We start from the raw sequence: 20,260 nt of genomic DNA on the forward strand, positions 1-20,260 counted from the left end.
TCAAGCTATTAATTCCCTTTCCAATTCCTTCTTCTGTAACTCTCATTTCTCTTTCCATTACTTCCCTCTAGAATTCTCCTTTCATTTACTACTTGAATACCATGACCAAAATCAAAGTCTAACTATCCTGTTTTAAGAAATCATAAAATGAAAATGCCCATATGGCTTAGAATCAGAGGATAAAGTAGAAATAGAAAGAATACACTGATCACTTCCTGAAAGAAACTCCAAAATGAATACTCCCAGGAACATTACAGCCAAAATCCAGAGCCACTGATTGTTACCTGTTCCCATACTATATAGGTAAAGAGGTAGCTCAGTATGAGTCTGTGACCTCCTCTTACCTTGGTGCATAGCCTCTCCCTGAGTTTTCCTGGCAAGACCCTGTCCACAGTATCCACGGACCTTGTCACCCTGTAGTGACCTAAGCTAGAAAAATGACATTATATGACTTTTTCTTGGATTTCCCCATCAGAATTTGGTCTGATGTGTTTTCTAGGTCTGTTTGGAGGAATGTTGCATGGGGGGGAGCTCTTTGCTTTCTGTTATGCTGACATCTTGGCTTTGCCTCCCTATGGGTTTGATTTTTTTTGGGGGGGGTGAGGTGACTGGGGTTAAATGACTTGCCCAGGGTCTCACAGCTAATAAGTGTTAAGTGTCTGAGGCCGAATTTGAACTCAGGTCTTCCTGAATCCAGGGCCGGTGCTCTATCCACTGTGCCACCCAGCTGCCCCCCTATGGGTTTGATTTTAATGTGATTCTTTCCTTGGTAGTAATGTGGATAGGTAATAAATAAATAAATAAACAACTAAACAAACAAATAAATAAATAATAAAAAAATTAAATAGTGCTTTACAATGAAAAACACTTTCACTTACTCTTTCTTATTTCATATATCCTTATAACTTTGGGACTACTGGATAAGCAATCCCCTTCCCATAAGGTCTTTGCTGTCCAAATACCCCATTGTAATAGCAAGGAATAGCAAGTTTTAGATTCTTTGCTTCCCAAAGTTATGTGGTCCCTTCATAACTCCTGGTGGTAGAGATGGTGATCGTGGTGGTGGTGGTGGTGATGGAGGGGTGTTCTTTCTCCAGGGTTACTATTCATATAATCTATTCTCTCAAGAAGGACAAGTCTCTGAATTCTTGATTTTTTTAAATCATAAAAGTATTTTAATATTTTCCAGTTATATGTGAAGATAGTTTTCAACATTTGTTTTCATAAGATTTTTAGTTCCAAATTTTTCTCCCTCCCTCTCTTCCCTCCCCCCTCTCCAAGACAGAAAGCAATCTGATATAGATATATATGTACAATCACATTAAACATATTTCTGCATTAGTCATATTGTGAAAGAAGAATCAGAACACAAGGGAAAAACCTCAAAAAAGAAAAAAGCAGCCAAAAAGTAGAAACTGTATGGTTCAATCTTCATTCAGAATCCACAGGTTTGTTTCTTTTTTTCTGGACGTGGAGAACATTTTCTATTATGAGTTCTTTGGAATCGTCTTGGATGGTTGAACTGCTGAGAAGAGCCAAATCTATCACAGTTGATCATTACAAAATGTTACTATGTACAATGTTCTCGTGGTTCTGCTCACTTCACTCAGCATCAGTCCACTTAAATCTTTCCAGGTTTTTCTGAAATCTGCCTGCTCATCATTTCTTATAGCATAGTATTATTCCATTACATTCATATACCACAACTTATTCAACCATTCCCCAACTGATGGGCATTCCCTTGATTTCTAATTCTTTGCCACCACATAGAGAGCTGCTATAAATATTTTTGTACATATGGGTCCTTTTCCCTTTTCTATGATCTCTTTGGGATACAGACCTAGTAGTGGTATTACTGGATCAAAGGGTATGCACAGTTCCATAGCCCTTTGGGCATAGTTCCAAATTGCTCTCCAGAATGGTTGCTTCAGAGGGCAACTAGGTGGCACAGTGGATAAAGCACCGGCCCTGGATTCAGGAGGACCCGAGTTCAAATCCAGCCTCAGACACTTGACACTTCTAGCTGTATGACCCTGGGCAAGTCACTTAAGCCTCATTGCACCACACACAAAAAAAAAGACAAGAAAAAGAAAGATGAAATCAGAGTAGTTGGGTCAGTTTACAACTCCACTAATAATGCATTAATGTTCCAATTTTTCCATAGCTTCTCCAACATTTATTCTTTTCCTTTTTTTGTCATATTAGCCAATCTGATAGGTGTCAGGTGGTACCTCAGAGTTGTTTTAGTTTGCATTTCTCTAATCAATAGTGATTTAGAGAATTTTTTCATATGGCAATAGATAACTTTGATTTCTTCATCTGAAAACTGCTGGTTCATATTCTTTGACCATTTCTAAATTGGGGAATGACTTGCATTCTTATAAATTTGATTTAGTTCCCTATATGTTTTAGAAATGAGGCCTTTATCAGAAACACTGGCTGTAAAAATTGTTTCCCAGCTTTGTTTGTTTTTTTGTTTCGATGGGCAATGAGGGTTAAGTGACTTGCCTAGGGTCACACAGCTAGTAAGTGTCAAGTGTCTGAGGCCGGATTTGAACCCAAGTCCTCCTGAATCCAGGGCTGGTGCTTTATCCACTGTGCCACCTAGCTGCCCCCACCTTTTTAATTTAATGTAATAAAAATCATCCATTTTGTATTTCATAATATTCTGTATCTCTTGTTTGTTCATAAATGATTCTTCTCTCCATAGATCTGAGAGGTACACTATTCCTTCCTCTCCTAATTTACCTATGATATCACCCTTTATGTCTCAATCATGTATGTATTTTGACCTATTTTGGTATACGGTATAAGATATTGGTTTATGCCTAGTTTCTGCCATACTATCTTCCAGTTTTCCCAGCAGTTTTTGTCAAATACTGAGTTCCTATCCCAGAAGCTGTAGTCTTTGGGTTTATCAAACCCAAATTACTATAGTCATTATTTATTACTGTGTCTCCTGTGTCTCACCTATTCCATTGATCCACTACTCTATTTCTTAGCCAGTACCAAATAGTTTTGATGACTGCCGCTTTATAGTATAGCTTCAGATTTGGTATGGCTAACCCATCTTCCTGTGCATTTTTCCCATTAGTTTCCTTAATATTCTTGACCTTTTATTCTTCCGGATGATATTTATTATTATTTTTTCTAGCTCTATAAAATAAATTTTAGGTAATCTGATTGGTATGGCACTCAATAAGTAAATTAATTTGGGTAGAATTGTCATTTATATTATGTTAACTCTGCCTATCCATGAGCAATTGATATTTTTCCAATTATTTAGATCTGATTTTATGTGTGTGAAAAGTGTTTTGTAATTGTGTTCACAGAGAGACCCTGGGTTTGTCTTGGCAGCTCGACTCCCAAGTATTTTATATTGTCTATAGTTACTTTAAATGGAATTTATCTTTCTATCTCTTGTTGCTGAGCTTTGTTGGTCATATATAGAAATGCTGATGATTTATGTGGGTTTATTTTATATCCTGCAACTTTGCTAAAGTTGTTCATTGTTTCAAGACATTTTTTAGTTGATTCTCTAGGATTCTCATGTCATCTGCAAAGAGTAATAGTTCTGTTTCTTCCTTGCCTATTCTAATTCCTTTAATTCTTTTTTCTTCTCTTATTGCCAAAGCTAACATTTCTAGTACAATATTAAATAATGGAAGTGATAGTGGACATCCCTGTTTCACCCCTGATCTTACTGGGAATACCTCTATCTTATCCCCATTGCTATAATCTCCTTGCTAATATTTTATTTAAGATTTTTGCATCAATATTCATTAGGGAAATTGGTCTGTATTTTTCTTTCTCTGTTTTGGCTCTGCCTGGTTTAGGTATCAACACCATAAAAGGAATTTGGTAGAACTCTGTCTTCACCTATTTTTCCAAATAATTTGTGTAGTATTGGAATTCATTTTTTAAAAAATGTTTGGTAGAATTCACTTGCAAACCCATATGGCCCTGGAGATTTTTTCTTTGGCAGTTCATTGATGGCTTATTCAATTTGTTTTTCTAAAATGGGTTTATTTAAGAATTTTATTTCCTCTTCTATTAATCTGGGCAGATTATATTTTTGTAAATATTTATCTATTTCATTTAGATTGTCAAATTTATTGGCATACAGTTGCGTAAAATAGCTCCTAATTATTGTTTCAATTTCTACTTCATTGGTAGTGAATTCACCCCTTTCATTTTTGATACTGGTAATTTGGTTTTCTTCTTTCTTTTTTTAAAATCAAATTAACCAAAGGTTTATCTATTTTATTGATTTTTTCATAAAATCATCTCTTAGTTTTATTGATTAATTCTATAGTTTTCTTACTTTTAATTTTATTAATCTCTCCTTTGATTTTCAGGATTTCTAATTTACTATTTAATTGGGAATTTTTAATTTGTTCTTTTTCTACCTTTTTTAGTTGCATGCCCAATTCATTGATCTCCTCTTTCTCTATTTTATTCATGTAAGCATTTAGACATAAAATTTCCCCATAGAACCACTTTGGCTGCATCCTGTAGGTTTTGGTTATTGTAATGGGGGGAAATGGGGTACGGGTTGGGGTAGAGGTTCTTAGGAATTCCTCTTTAAAGAATTATACCCTCTTGCACACAAAAGTAGTGAGAATAAGGTGGTAGTTTATTTAGGGGCAAGGGAAGGGAAGGGGGGGGGAAGGGAAACCATGAAAGAAATCCTTGGACTTCTCATGGGGAGATAGGCACAAAGCACATGGCTCAGAGGTACCAATCTCCTCAAACAGGAGACTGGAAGGTACTTTTATAGAGGACTGATGGGGGTGGACCATCTGCCTGTGAAAAGTTCCTTTAGTGAGGGAGGACCATCCCCCACTGGGGGTAGCTGGGCGAATTGGGTGAGGAGTGGAGGACCATCCCCCACTGGTAGTGACTAGAGGAATTCGGTGAGGGGTGGCTCTCTCTTCAGGACACAAAGGCCGCAGCCACACCAAAGGGAGACCAGAATGAAGGGGGAGAATCCGAAGCTAGCTCAGTCAGATTTGGTTCCGCTTATCTCTCCAAGAATTATCTGTCCTCTGGTTTAGTTTCTCAAGGAGAAGATTCCTAGGTGTGCCCCAGAGAAATTCTGGGGTGCTCTGCACCCCATGACAGTATGTTGTCTCATTATTGTCATTCTCTTGGATGAAGGATCACTGTAGTAACATTGTTTAATCTGGCTCTTTGGCTATGCCCCAGTTTTCCCACTGATTTTCTTATCTGAAAAATGTCTATGGGATGAGCATATTTACAAAAGTATATGTTAACCTGGAAATTAAGAAAACAATCAATATAGGAGAAATAAGGTCTTTAATAGGGGCAGAGGAACTATAACTCATGGTATTGCAAAGCTGAAGCTAGGAATACTCAAAGATGGGAACTGAGGACAGGGTTTTTATGGGATAACAGAACAGAAGGGAACCAAAAGATTGCTCCAGAGTCATGCACAACTACTTAATGTAAATGAATCTTTAACAAGAGAAACAATAGAATTGCTCCTGAGTTAAGTATAGAAGCTACTAGTTCTAAATAGAAACTACTTAATGTAGGTAGACCCTTTTTTTACATAATAACATAAAGTGTGTGTGTAGGGGCAGGGAGGGAATAAGGTGGGGAAACATTGGGAGGGGATAAGTTGCTTGGGAGAAGGTCCATAAGTTGATCAAGAGTCTGGAATTGAGGAAGACTGGTTAACCTCAGGCAATTCACTTGCCTGGGTTGGGGGGGACTGGGTGGGGAATCAGTTCTCAGTTAATTTTGTAGTTATCATATACCTCATCACAAGCTTTGTAAACTTGGTTAAAACACTTAGGTACAAGTACATCAAGAACCCATGATTTTCTCAGTGTGGGAACTTCCTCTACCACTTTGATGCAGAGAGGTTAAGGGGTTATTAATACAGTAAGTACCTCCAATGCCTAACATAGTGTACCTGCTTAACAATTTCAGGAGTTGGGGCTGGGAGGAGAAACTTGAAGCCATGCCTTCTGACAGAACTATAACATGTTTTCCAATACTGCCATACCACTTCTGAACTCTACTTAATTCATTTAACTTGACTCAAGAATCAGGGTTATTAGTAGAGGACATAAGCTGAACTGTTGTAGAGTCCTTCATACCTGGTGACCTAATTTTTTTTTTCTAGAAGTAGAGTGTTGGTGAGTAACATTGGTTACCTTTGAGTTACTTCTCCTTATACCTAATTCTGTCATCTTAGTGCCATTGTGCAGGATGTCATCAATCCTAAGCATCCTTCCCCTTGAATACTACCATTCATTGGCATCAGAAGATTTTGGACAATTTCTTGGTGAGGATAGAATGACAAGATCATAGATTCAGAGGTGTAAAAGACCTCAGAGGCCACCGAGTCCAACCCCCTTGATTTACAGATGAGAAAACTGAGACCCAGAAATGTTAAGTGATATATTCTAAAGGGGAAGGCAACATACAAATGAGTATGTAAATACAAGATATATATATATATATATACATATATGTATATGGTAAATTGGAGATAATCTCAGAGGGAAGACATTAGCAGTATGTGAGGTAGGGTTGGGAGTTATGATTTGGAAAGGCCTCTTGTAGAAAAGTGGCATTTGAGCTGAGTCTTGAAGGAAGACAGCCTCTTGAAAGAGGTAGCTTGTTCAGTCAGTGGATAGAGCACTGGATCTGGAGTCAGGAAGACCTGAGTTCAAATGCTGCCTTAGACACTCAGACCCTGGGCAAGTCACTTAACACTTATTTGCCTCAGTTTTTCATCTGTAAAATGGGGATACACTGAAGAAGGAAATGGGAAACCACCCCAATATCTTTGCCAAGAAAACCCCATGGACAAACAGAGTCAGACATGACTTAACAACTGATCAACAACAACTGGAAGGAAACTGGAGCAGCTAGGTTGTGGAGATAAGGATCCCAACATGGGGATTATATTTGGTCTGAGTAGTCTGAGACTGTTTGGATTTTGGATTTTCTTTTAGTTTGGGAATAACCCTTATCATTGAGATCACATTTAATTTCCATGAGTCGAGGTGAATCACATCAAATGCACCAGAAGAGTGCCAATTCAGTTGCCACTGTGTTTTAGCTGCCAATGGCAGCCTGCCAGGCTTTTTAGCTTTACATTCCCCACCCTGTGTATTGGGAATTGTGCCTTGTTGCAGAACCTGGTACCCAGCACCCATTTTGCATTCTTCCATTTGATTCATTATACTTGACTATACCCCATTTTTATATAATGCTTTTGCTAGGTGGAATAGTTGAGATAGGAAGCCTAAGATGCAGGTCATTTATTTACCTAGACAGAATTAGAGAAGGAAGTCTATTCCTTAGCACAAGAATGGATTTTATTCTTCCCATAAGTAATCCAGGAGAAAGTGAAAAGGACTAGTGAAAAAATTTTATCTACCAATGTAGTTCAGCACCTTCTCAGCAACTTGAAGTGTTAAGAGAGCAGTCTAAAGCATGGACAGCTGCAGTAAATTGTACAAGGGGTCACATCCCTCTTGTAAAAGGTGGGCTCGAATCCATGTCCTTCCAGCTCAAAAGCCAACTCTCTTTCCACTATGCTATAGTCCCTCTAATCCAGCAGAATAATATTATAAATGGAAAAAATCCCCCTCATAAACATAGCTTTGCAGGGTACAAAAACTTCATCATATATGTAGAAGTGAGTAGGTCATCATACTACTTCAGCTGTTTTCTGGCTAAATTTGTGGCATGAACATTTGGATTGTGACCCAGGGTTCCCTTCTCCCTTTCTATCAGTAAAGAGACTAAATTACTAATCTTGAAAAGTGTTTCCTGTTAGTGTCAACAAATGAGTTTCTCTGTATGGCACTGTGTAGTTGATACTAGGAAGTATCTTTTATTATTGTGTCACAAGGAAAATCATCATGGTCAGGCGGTCTCCTGTTTCATGATGTTTAAAACTTTATGAGAATTCCATTTTGAGGCAGGTTTTGGCTGTGTATCACTTGTCAGCCTGAAGAAAGCAAAGTGACTTTGTTTTAATAGTGTGAAGAGAGGTTGCTCTAGGCTTAGGTTTGTTTGGAGTACCTTTTGCACAATATTAGTTTGCACAATACCAGTTTGACATGCATATTTGCCTATATTTGAGTTTTCAAATACATATTCATTTTTTATGTGTACATGCATTAATTCATTTATTTTATTAATTTAGTAGATATTTATGAAGACTCTACAGTAGTATGTTCAAGGTCACCGGAGATACAAAAAAACAAAACAAAAAACCAACAAAAACCAAAACCCCACACCTGACACTGTCTTTGTTTTCTGTTTTTGTTCAGTCCTATCTGTGTGCCTCCATTGGGGTTTTCTTAACAAAGATAATGGCATGGTTTGCCATTTCCTTCTCCATCTCATTTTACACATGAGGAAACTGAGGCAAAGAGGGTTAAGTGACTTGCCCAGGGTCACACAGCTAGTATCTGAGTTCATATTTGAACCCAGGTCTTCCTGACTGCAGACCCTCCACTCTATCCAATATACCACCTAGCTATTCTTGTTCTCTGGAAGCTTACATTCCACCAGAAAACAAATTTCTCATTTTTATAGCATTCAGTCTTCTCACAGTAACCATGCCCAAAGATGATTATATCCATGTTAAAATGAAGGCATAATGATGTGATGTGACTAGACTGGGGCCATAGAACCAAGCAGTAGAGCTAAGATTTGGAATGAGATCTCCTGCATTGAAAACAAGAATCATTTCCACTCATGGCACATAGGATCATAGATTTAGAGGTGGACAGGGCTTTCAAGGCCAACCCCTCAATTTACTCAATGGACAACTGAAGCTGCAAGAGTTTAATTTGACTAGTTCAATTTATAGACTTTTCCAAGTTATATGGCTAAGGAAGTGTTTGAAGGCAGCTTCTAAATTAAATTCTCTGTCAAATGCACCTCTCCCTTGCCTCTGCCCTACCCAGAGAAAGCAAAAAATGTTATTAATTTACTTGCAATTATCTTTTAAATTAGTCTATTGTTTCTAGTTATTGGCATTTGGAGTAGTAAGACTTTTATTTAAAGAATGTTGACATTTCAGTTGCATTTAGCACTTTGTTTAGATAAGAAATTACAATTTAAATGTGTGGATTTTTTTTTTAAAGAGGGTTTTTGTTGTTGTTTAACTAATTGAGCTCTATTAATGCATTTGTATGATGTACATCTCCTGAGTTGCTTAGCTAGCATTTTCTGGTTCTCTGTCCCAACTCTTTCAGGTTTAGCTCTTTTTTTTTGTCTTTGTCTTTTTGAAAAAAATAATAAACATTTTTATTTAAAGTTTTGGGTTTCAGATTTTATCCCTCCTTCTCTCCCTTCCCTCCCCCCTCTCTGAGGCAGTAAGCAATCAGATATAGGTTATACATCTGTAATTATGTCAAACATTACCATATTAGTCATTTTGTACAAGAAAACTTGTATAAAAGAAAAAAATGAAAGAAAGTGAAAAATAGCACACTTCAGTCTGTGTTCAATCAATATCAGTTCTTTCTTTGGAGGTGGATAGCATGCTTCATCATTTAGTCCTTTGGGATTGGCTTAGATCATTGTATTGCTGAAAATAGTTGTCATTCACAGTTCTTCATCAAACAATATTGTTACTGTGCACAACTTTCTCCTGGTTCTGCTCATTTCACTATACATTAGGCTTAGCTCTGATTGAGGTTCGTTGCCAATTTCTCTCAGTGGCCACACTACTCCAGAATTTGGAGCCAAGGTCACAAAACTGAATCTAGAGAGTTGCGTTCTAGCTCTGTGTGACCTTATGCAAAAGATAAGGCCTGGGTTTCTGCACCTTGAAAATAAGGTTGGACTGTCCATTGTTCTGGTGCTCCACCTCCTTCTCAGGCCAGTCTTCCTAACTCATCCTTCTGCCCCCAGTAGCACACATACAGAAATGCCTCCTTCCGTATTTGTCACCTGGAACTTTTCCTCCAGTCAGGCGCTGAGAGCAGTTTGCTTTGTGTCCCTTGGAGCACTGCCTACTGCTGCTATTTCATTGGCAAGAACAGTTAGATCCCTTTCACAAAGGACCATATGAGTCTCTTCCCCTTTAGCAAATGTATTCATTGTTTCAGTTGCATTTATCTGCAGTGATCAGAGAGAACCTTGTGTTGGAGTTATGACATTTCTGAGCTATCTCACACAGCAGGTATTAGACCTAATAGTTTCAGTGTAGTAGTTAATGGACCTAACAAGTCAACTGTATGGAAACATCAGCCCAGAAAGTATACAAAGATTTAGTTCTTCAATATCTGTGGGAGTGGGGGTGGGGGTTTATGAAAGTCACACTGATGTAGATGCCCAGCTTGGAACTCACTTAGGAAGGTTACGGTATATATTGGGTAGGTAATGGCCATATGTGGCTGCTAGGTGGCGCAATAGACAGAACTCTGGCCCTAGAGCTCGGGAAGAACCAAGTTCAAATCCAGCCTCAACGCTTAATATAATAGCTGTGTGACCTTGAGCAAATCACTCTAACCTCTCTGCCTCAGTTTCTTCCTTCCTAAAATGAGGTTAATGATAAAACCAGCTTCCCAGGGCTGTTGTGAAAATCGAATTAGATAATGTTTGTAAAGAGCCTGGTATATGTATATAAATCTTAGCTATTATTATTACACAGAGCGGTGGGTGTATCATGCACTTCAAAGCAAATAGATTTTGTTGTTTAGTCAGTCCTTTGATCGTGTTTGACTCTTAGTGACTCCATTTGGGGTTTTCTTGGCAAAGAATACTGGAGTGATTTTCCATGTCCTTCTTCCGCTCATTTTTTCAGATAAGGAAACTGAGGCAAACAGGGTTAAGTCCAGGGGCACTGAACTAGTAAGCATCTAAGGTCGAATTTGAACTCAGGTCTTCATAACTCCAGGTTCGGAGCTCTAGCCGCTGTGCCACCCAGCTGCTTAAAAGCAAATGGATACCTTCGTCATTTAGTAATACATGGCGGTTGGAAAGAAGACAAAATGAGATGTAGAAGGATCTTCCCTGCACATGTAGGCACTTTAATGAGACAGCCCTTAGAGGAGAAGCCTTTATGAAAAACAGCTTTCAGTTGCAGCCGGCAGGCAGTTTTGGTTGGGGTTAGTGCCGCCTCAACACTATGATAATAATAACTCATATTTAAATAGCATTACTGGAGTTGCAAGCACTTACTCTGCGTCGTTGCATAGCAGGACCTCATCTTTCTTGTGAAATAAAGTATAAGAGACGAAACAGTTGAGGCTTGTAGGAGAAGGGAAAAAAAGACGGGGATTTGGCGATCTAGGAAGAAAGGAAGGGGAGGAAACCTGCGAGAGAGAGCTGAGTTCAAGCTAGGTGTTGAAGAGAGCAGAGAGACTTAAGAGTAAAGAGGAGAGGCGAGATAAGTGGGCGCTAGAGGGCTATGGCTTAACAGGTGCCCCTTTCTTGCAATTTCTACCCCAGGAGAACCTACTGAAAGCATGTTAGAAATCCTGCAAGAAAGAGCTTCGGAGTGCGCAGCGGGTGCAAGGTTCTGACAGGGTTAAAGCAGTCACCTGCAGTCGAAGTGAGACTCAGATGGGAAGTAGGAAGTGCTGCGCTGGAGCTTCCTGTATAAATAAATGCAGTTCTCCCCCCCCCCCCCCAAGCTCCTGCTTGCTAGCCGGAGCGCTACCCTGCTTTGCCTGTGTAAGCTGTGATAGCAACATGCTCTGGAGAGCTGGGAGGAGATTGTCCTACACTGTCCCTAAAGGTCTGGGAAGACGAGTCCTGTTGCAATCCTGAAAAGTGTATAGCTGTCAGCAGCTGCACAAGGGGAAAGCTCCCGGTGAGAGCAATGAAACAGTTTCTCCTCTCCAGTCTCTGAGCAGCCTGGAGTAGTTTGTGAGATTATGAACCTCCTCTCCTGCCCTGAGCAGTGAGTGTGGGTCTGTCGGAAAGTCAGACAGCTCCTGGGAGGCGACCAACCTCTTGGTGCAAGGTATGTCTCTGAGAGCTTGTTTTTTCTTCTGCCTACTTTTACTTAATGTGGGAGTGCCTGAAAGAGGAATATAGTGTTTGGGAGCAGAACAGGTCACTCTGACCAAGAATCATGACTTTCGTTCGGTTTTCTGCAGACAGCGCTTGCAAGAATAGGTGATTAAATTAATTCGTGGATGCTTGGCTACAAAGATTTTTAAAACGTATTATCGTGTTTGTATTTTGAAAAGATTTTCTTAAAAGCAAAATTTTAAAAAAGTTGTTATACTGGGCGATCTGTGTTTTTCAGAAGTTTGCATTTGAAAAAAATGCAAAAAGCATTAACCCAAACCTTGGCTTGTGATTTAAGTAGTCGCGTATTCTCAGATGTTTAACTGTTGTTGCTTGGGAATAACTGGCCTCGTTCCCCCAAACACTGATATTAATAAAATAAACTCCTGTATCAACCATTGTGCCTTACGCATGATTATTGTTTGGTTACCGATTTTTGAAAGGAAGTAGAAGGTTGAAATTGTATATTCCTTGTACTACTTATTTCAGATGTCCGCTTATTTAAGGTTATTTTAAAGTACCTGGCACATAGTAGGTGCGTAATAAATTATTACTGATTATTGATTAAAATTAAAGTGATCCCCAACATGCGGTTTTTTTTAAATGGGGGGGGAGCGTATGCTTTACCCCTCTATACAAACACTGTCTTTCACTTTCTCTAAGTCTTGGACATTCAGCTGCAATACTGCCTCTGTTTGGGTGAACTTCTTATGTTTTAGTTTCTCCGTGTGGAATTCACTATTGTGAAGAAAATGCACCGACTAAAGGTCTGGCGTTCTTTTCTCTGCCCCACACATTTTGCTAGAATGTTAGAAGTGGTTCCCAGCAGGAATATTCCTGGACTTGCAGTTGGGCATTTCTGGAAGAAACCAGTCTTGTAAGCATCAAAAGGCAAGAATTAAAATATCCACCCTCAAACAACATCCCTTTAGCAAGTAACATGACCTAAAAATTCCTGAAAGAGCAGATTGGCTGTCTGTAGGTCTACCAGCAAAGTAAACTAACTTTAAAATGACTCAGTTTTTTAGGGTGTGGGTGAGAGAGGCTAAAGGAAACCCGCCAGTCTTCACACCGGAGCCGGCCAATCACAAGATCTAGCTTTCTTTGTGAGTAACATTCATTTACCAGGCTGTATGTAGCTGCTCCACTTCTTTTCCCTTTGCTGACCTTATCCCTCCCTCCCTTGTTCTTGTCTTTCCCACCTTTTAACTTTTCAGGGGGCATATACCTCTGGAGTTTTTCCAAAGTCTCCCTACCCTAGTGATCTGTAAACAAACATTCAATTACACCCACAAAGCCAATTAGACCGTAGCGTTATGAAACCAATCTCTGCACCTCCTCCCCCATACTTTTGGCCCCTATTAGTATTTTCTTCTTCGTGACAGATACCCCCTTGAGACCAGGATAGTGAGAGAAAAAGCCTCTCCTGCAAAACGAGAGTCTGGTTAACCGAAACAGATTTAATCAGTGCAGAAACTCACTTAAGGTAAACATGCTTAGTCAACACAGGAGACATTTTGAGCAGTCACTGAAGCAGGCAGAATCAGGTCACAGTTTTTTTATTAAAAAAAAAAAAGTAACCCAACTAAGCTCTAACCCTAGCCCAGCCTCTGCCACGCGGTTGGAAGTATAGGTTTGAGGGCAGTTAAACACTGTCCATTTACCCAGTGCTTTACAAATATCTACAGTAATCTGTGCCAAATATCTTGGGGGTTGATCCCCCAGGAACATTTCCTTGGAATTCAATAGCCCCATTCTAATGAATGGCTTCAGCTTATTGGCAATTTAATTATTGGGAATTTAGGCTTCCAAAATAGGTCAGTGTAAGAAATGGATATTTAAAAAAAACCAAAACAGTTTTCTGGTAACTAGACACGAATCAAAGAAGGGATTGATTCCTACAGGAAAGAAAAATGTATCGGAACATAACAACTACCTTTTCTACATATGACCATTTAGCTTCCTGGATATTTAAGCATCAAACATAAAAGCCAATTACTTGCATTGCATTAGACAGCCAGTGCTTTGTGAGTTTACTTCATCCCTCCAGAGACCTGATCCCAATGTTTCAGATACATATGTGTACATTTAAAAAGATATTCCTTTTTAATTATTCTGCAAACAGGTCACCTTTCTCTTTTCCTGACCATGACTTGTGGCCTCACTTTCCTGTTCAGCCAGGTCCTTTTGAGATTGAGGTGGAGGTCAGGAATCATGCTGAACCCAGATGTTGGTTGGAGGGTGAGCAAAGTCCAAATAACAGACAATTGCACCTATTTTGCATAACTGATTATTTTGGGTATTGGCCAGGGGCCAGGTGGCTACAGGAATCATGCTTTCAAATGCTCTGTCTCTGGACCCTTCCTTATGGGACTATCCTTGGAATGGAAGTTACAGCTATATGCAGGCATCATAATTGAAATGCTATGTTTCCCCTTAAGGCTGCCTCTGGTCATCAGATCTCTTTGGTTTGCTGTTTATTGTCAGTCAGTCAAGAAGCATTTATTAAGTGCTTACTATATGCTGGACACTATGCTAAGCACTTGGAGACACTATTCTAAATTTGCTGGTGTTAATTTCTACTTATTTTCAATGATTGAACTATTTATAATCACAGGGATTGAGGATAAAGAACAGCATTTTTTTGGGACCTCCTTCCATGACTATTCCCAAATTTAATTTTGGACAGTTAGTATTCAAATAATAGAGAATGTACTGCAACTTTAAGTTCATTATTTTAAAGAAAGACAGCATGGGGTGAAATAGGTCCAAATACTGTTTGTTGAATTAAAATTTGAGCTTTTCTATGCTTTCTATCCTAGCAAAGAAACCCTTGGTGGCAATAAGAATGTTACCAATTGGTGGGCAGGGGAGCTTGGTCTAACTTTTCCCCCAAGATCTGCTTCTTTTATGTGGCTATTACATAATAAATTTCAGATTCTTTTGTTTAAAAAATTTGTGAAAGTTGTTGTATTAGGATAAAAGGCTTTTGGCATTTATTATTTTTTTTTCTAAACAAGTCAAGTCGTCCCTGTCTGTCTCTACAATATGGAAAGGGAAATGTTTCTGGTCATTTTCTTCATTTGAATACAAAATATACTTCCTTAAAATATAGGGGGAGATGCATCTGTTCATTTGGATTGCGATATCTATTGTAGCCTGTTTGTAGATACTGCTGGAATCTTTCAGACTGGTATTCAAAACGTTGTGACTTCTAAATGATATCTTGTCTCTCTGGCTCCCTTGTTTCTATCCAGTTAGAAAAAACTAAACAAAACTCCCCAACAAGAACTACTCAGAAGCACCATGCCAGGCACATCATAGGTGTTTAATAAATGTTTATTGAATTGAATTACACCAAAGTTAACTCAGGTCTAGATGTGCAGTGGCGTATTGTGCTCACAGATCTAGGGTAAGAATTGTGCTACAACAGTAAAATATTTAATTGAGGAAATAGAGGGATAGCAAAGTTAAAGAGGAAAGAGCATTAGTACACGTTCCCAAATGAGTACAATCTCTTCTACTTTTCCTCCTAGAGTATTTTAGAAAACAAACTCTTCTAAGACTCAAAGGTCCAAGATGGGGGGGGGGGAGAGAAGAGAGAATAAATATTTATATTATGTGTCATATGCTTTGCAAACATTATCTTCTTTGATCCTCATTACAACCCTGCAAGAAATATGTGATATTACTGTTCAACAGATAGGAAAACTTATACAAAATTACTTGTCCAGGCTCACATATCTAGTAAGCTGCCTGAGGTCAAATTTGAACTCAGGTCTTCCAGACTCCAGGCTCTGAGCTCTATATACTATCTATGCTAATGTAACTGGTTAAAAAAGGATTACACTTTGAAAGCTTAACACCCCCCCCTCTCTATTTTCTTGCTATAGCTGGGTGGCAGACCAGTGACATACATTTGTATTACTAATACTGCTAGAACTGGGGGCAGCTAGGTGGCACAGTGGATAGAGCACTGGCCCTGGAGTTAGGAGAACCTGAGTTCAAATCCAGCCTCAAACACTTGACAGTAGCTGTGTGACCCTGGGCAAGTCATTTAACCCTCATTGCTCCACAAAAAACAAACAAATAATACTGTTAGGACTGGCTAGATCAAGCCCTACTCATCACTTCTGGGTAAAGTTGCAGTTTAATAGCTTTTCTACAGCCAGAATATCTCATTTTTTGGATCCATGTCTAATCCAACAACAACAACAACAACAACAAAAGCCTCTACTATTTTCTCTTATTTTTAGGAAGCTTCTCTTCTTCATGCCCATGGATCCTGCAGCAACCTTCACTTCCTTCATCTTAGCTTCTGTTCTCGAAGGCCTCCTGATAACAATTAAGTTTGTAATGCAGGTGCACAGGAGTTGAGAATTCTTTTATTTTCAATAAGCATCACATTGGACCCAGGGATCCTGGGAAATGTAGTATCACCTGCACTCACCCCTGTTACAATCAATATTACAGAACCTGTAGTGAAAGTTATTTCAGTTTAATTGTTAACAGGTTCTCAGGAATTGTAGGTTTGAATCCCAACTCGTGGTCATAAAAAATAGCCCTTTGTCCTTCCTAGAGGGACAGTGGTTTCAAGGGTCATTATGTTTGATTGAAAATCCTAAAAAAATCCCACTTAATCTTAGTCACATTCTTTTTAGCTAGGAGATTGAAAAACCTGGCTGGCTCCCTTTAGCATAGTGATGAGGTACGGAAAGCAGTTTTCCTTATCCGTTCTAATATTATATTATTGATTCTTTCTGTAGCCACAAAACAACCTCCTTGCTTTCTTGCATTGTAGATTCCTTCTTATAAAAGCTTTTGGTTTTGCAAAGGGGCATATTTTATTGTCGAGGTAATGAAGACCAGCTAAATGTTTGGAAAAGCACTAAGTTTAAAAACAAACAGGAACTGTTTCCTGGGCATTTCTTTGACATCCTCAGAAATTCACATGGTTTTATGTTATTTTATTCCTTTTGCAAGCTCAGCCACCTTATAGGAAGCAAGCAAGGTAAGAAAACCGTATTGGGAGTAAAAAAGACCTAGGTTCTAGTTACGGTTCTGATACCAGCTACAAGATATACCTCAGTTTACTCATCTGTGAAATGAGGGGATTTAGTTTCCAGATTAATAGATCTAAGTGGCATCATTTCTTGTTTTGAAGGGAGTTTTGTGCCAGGAAAGAGAAGATAACTTTTCTGTAGGGCTGTGCAGATAGCTCTAGGAGAGAGGAATATTACTGATTAGATAAGCAAGGGTGTGTTGGAGGAGGTGGGGAAGGGGGAGGCCAGTGAAGAGTATAAATTATCTTTCTAAAGGAATCATTGAAATGCCAACCACATAGTCATTCCTACCTACTTTGATTACTTAATTCTTTTAGGAGAGCTGGAAATGGATTTATGCCTACCTGATCGGGACTTGGTTCTTCTGTGGTGGTAATGACTATGCCAGACAGCCAAGTTGAGTCATTTGCAGAAAATAATGGTTTCTGAGCAACTATTAAACTTCAGTATCCCAGGATATGTTTTTTTTTAATTTCACCTCAATATAAAATTGCATTTTCATGTAGTTCCCCTGCGAACGTGTTACTTAGGGTTTAGGGCTAATTATGAGGGATTTTGATATTGTTGTCTAAAGAGCTTGCTTTATCCCAATAGCCCTGAGTCCTTTACAAAACATATTGGCCTAAAAGGTAACCATTAGTACTAAAATGCCTTTTCCCTGCAGAGCAGAGTTTGGAAGGAATCAAAATTACATTTAAATGATTAATTCTGTTTCAAGAAAAATATGAACTTTAGAATATAATCATCTTTTACAAATTCATTTCCCTGTGTTGGTTTCTTGAAAGTAGAGATAGAAGGTGTTGAGATTAAAGGCATTGAAAACCACTGTCTATATTCTCCTCTCCTCCCATTCTCCAGGATAATGAATTTCAGAAGAGTTGTTGATTTACATTGATGCCTGTCCTCTCTTCCCCATTTCTGTACCCACACTGGGAACTCCCTAAACACATGAAATCACAGGTTTGCCCTCCCACAAAGAAAAAAAACCCTAAAATGATCTTTTCTCCTTAATAAATGATGTTATCTTAACATCTGTAAAAGGCTCTTCCATATCTTAGAGTGCGCTTGATACTCACAACTCTTAAACTTAAACAGATGGGGCTTCTTCTGTCCCTTTTGGCCTTACTTCATAGATGAGAAAGCTGAGACCCAGAGGTGTTGACTTGCTTAAGGGTGTAAGTAGTGGAAGTTGGATTTGAACCCAAGTCTTTTGAGTCGAGATCCACTGTTTCTTTGATATGCCATGGTTTTTTTCCTTGAATAACCAAGGGTCCTATAAAAGTGAGACTTTTTTGCTTTTCAAAAAAGGTAAAAATGTTTAAATCTCGTTTGTATCTATCTGCAAGACAGATTACTAGTCCACCCATTCATGAGATAAAATGTAGAGAGAAAGGGAAGGACAAAGGGAACATGAATTTATTAAGTATTGACTATGTACCTGACACTGTGCTAAGCACTTTACAAATATCTCATTTAATCCTCACAACAATCCTATTGCTATTATTACTCCCATTTTACAGATGAGGAAAGTGAGGCAAACAGAGGTTAAGTGATCTACCCAGGACCACACAGCTAGTTAGTATCCAGTGCCTGATTTGAACTCAGGTCTTCCTGATTGAGCCTCAAAGATTTGTTGAGAAAGTATTATTTGTCATGTTACCTATGAACCATAAATCCAAAGCAAAGGCATTTTCTTTCATCAGTGGTATACGAGAAAATATCACTCTGGAATACCTGTCAAGTTAGAAAGCCTCTTCTTTAATCATTTTAAATTGTACCAACTTTCAGTTTTTCCAGACTCAGAAATGGCAGAAATGGATATGGAGGGCTTTAGCCGCTCTCTCTGGCCTTGTCCCAGACTGTTGGTGTCAAGGTTTGAGGTGGAGTCTGTGGCCATCGAACCAAACAAAATCAAATGGCCACTATAAGCACAGTAAATGTGGAATCTTGGCATCATTAACCCTGTGCTCTGAACTAAGTAATTTCTGGAAATGGAGATGATATCACTTAGCCACCTTTAAAGGCTTCCTTATATAGAACTAAGATCTCTTTTGTTGTAACAAAACCATTTACCATTCTTTTGCCTGAGAGTGGAGGACCATCGGCCTGTATCCATCATATCAGAATTCTTATATATTCCTGAATCACTCCTTAGAATTTTCTTCATTAAGCTAAAAATCCCCATTCCATAGATCCATTGGAAGAAATAAAAGTTACATTTAAATTATTAGCTCCATTTCAAGAAAAAGATTAACTTTATAACCTATCCATCACAAATTCACATAACCTTGTTGGTATATTAGAAGTAGGGATAGAAGCTGTTGAGATTGAAGGAATTAAAAATCATGGTCTATCTCCACCCTGAATCCCTCTATTCTCCAGGACTGTGAATTTCCCCAGAGTCCATGGACTGGAAAGGGGAGGGAAAGGATATGAATAAGCATTTATAAAATGTGTCTGGCAGTGCTAAGATCTTTTACAAATATTATCTCATTTAATCCTCAGTAGATACTTCATTATCCCTATTTTACATATAAGGAAACTGAGGCAAATAGGTTAAGTGACTTGCCCAGGGTAAGTGTCTGAGGCTGGATTTGAACTCCTGACCCTAGGCCCAGATTTTATCTGCTGCACCACCAATTGCCTGGAATCTTTGAGAAAAAGACCTCTGTGGCTGAGGCCATCAATTCCAACCTCCTCCCTTACAAATCAGGAAGGCCCTGGAGGTTAAATGACTTGTCTTAAGTTACATAGTGAGTAAATATCAGAGATGGGATTTGAACCTAAGAGCCTTGATTTTAGAACCAGTGTGCCTTGCTTTGTGCCATATTTCCTTATTAAAATGGACTCATTCCTTGAATCATTAATTCTTACTTTTTCTCTGTATCCCTTATGGTTTCTACACATCCCCTTTAAAATGTAGAGATGATAATTGTCTAAACAAGCAGCAGGGCTCCAACAGGAGTAGAGTATTCCTGAAGGATTGCTTGCTGGATCATGTTTTAACAAGCAGTGTTAGTGTAACCTATTTCAAATGACCTGTAACATATTATTATCCTGTTTGATTTTTGAGCAGCATCTCGTTGCTGACTCATCCAACTTCGGTCTGCTAAGACTTCCAGGTCTTTTCCTTCAGTCTATACTCACAAAGTGATTCCCCAACTTTATCATAT

The 20,260-nt window shown here is 38.7% G+C and overlaps 1 protein-coding gene across 6 annotated transcripts in view; it reads left to right on the plus strand.

Moving 5' to 3' along the window:
• The window catches only part of RNF144B (ring finger protein 144B), a 248,684-nt gene that overhangs the window by 139,222 nt on the left and 89,202 nt on the right, over positions 1 to 20,260 (plus strand). Inside the window, exons 1-2 of one of the 6 annotated variants that reach the window (XM_043979522.1) lie at positions 11,213 to 11,974; positions 13,045 to 13,130. The exons of 4 other annotated variants lie outside the window; for them this stretch is intronic. The gene's annotated coding sequence lies outside the window, so the exon portion shown is untranslated. Of the gene's footprint in view, positions 1 to 11,212; positions 11,975 to 13,044; positions 13,131 to 20,260 lie in introns of those variants that run through there. One more of the 6 variants, XM_043979517.1, reaches the window with a different exon arrangement.

This window comes from Dromiciops gliroides, chromosome 1, assembly GCF_019393635.1.
Source record: "Dromiciops gliroides isolate mDroGli1 chromosome 1, mDroGli1.pri, whole genome shotgun sequence".
Taxonomy (NCBI): Eukaryota; Metazoa; Chordata; class Mammalia; order Microbiotheria; family Microbiotheriidae; genus Dromiciops; species Dromiciops gliroides.